This window comes from Gavialis gangeticus, unplaced genomic scaffold (genome assembly GCF_001723915.1).
Source record: "Gavialis gangeticus isolate Ggan-Ray unplaced genomic scaffold, GavGan_comp1, whole genome shotgun sequence".
NCBI lineage: Eukaryota > Metazoa > Chordata > Crocodylia > Gavialidae > Gavialis > Gavialis gangeticus.
Window position 1 is genome coordinate 8,219,817 of NW_017729029.1, and position 252 is coordinate 8,220,068.

Genomic DNA, 252 nt, shown 5'->3' on the forward strand with positions numbered 1-252 from the left:
ATTTTTAAAATCCCTAAGCTCCACCCGTAGCAACCGCATTCTTCCAGGCTTTCTGATTGGCTTCCGCCTGGCCAATCAGAGGCCGCCGGCTGCCGGGGCCGCAGTTTTCAAAATCGCAGGTGGCAGCAGTGCAGCGGGCGCCGAGCGGAGCGGAGCGGAGCGGAGCCGGGCTCGGGGCCGTGGTCGTGGCCGGAGCGGGCAGGTGAGCGCGGAGCCGTCGTGCGTGGGCGAGGGGAGCGCATCGGCCGCCGG

At 68.7% G+C, this 252-nt stretch overlaps 1 protein-coding gene across 1 annotated transcript in view; it reads left to right on the top strand.

The window, feature by feature from the left end:
* Positions 1–105: 105 nt before the first annotated feature.
* CCNB3 (cyclin B3) overlaps positions 106–252 on the top strand; it is a 25,775-nt gene continuing 25,628 nt past the window's right edge. The window contains exon 1 of the mRNA XM_019521173.1: positions 106–202. The gene's annotated coding sequence lies outside the window, so the exon portion shown is untranslated. The remainder of the gene's footprint in view (positions 203–252) is intronic.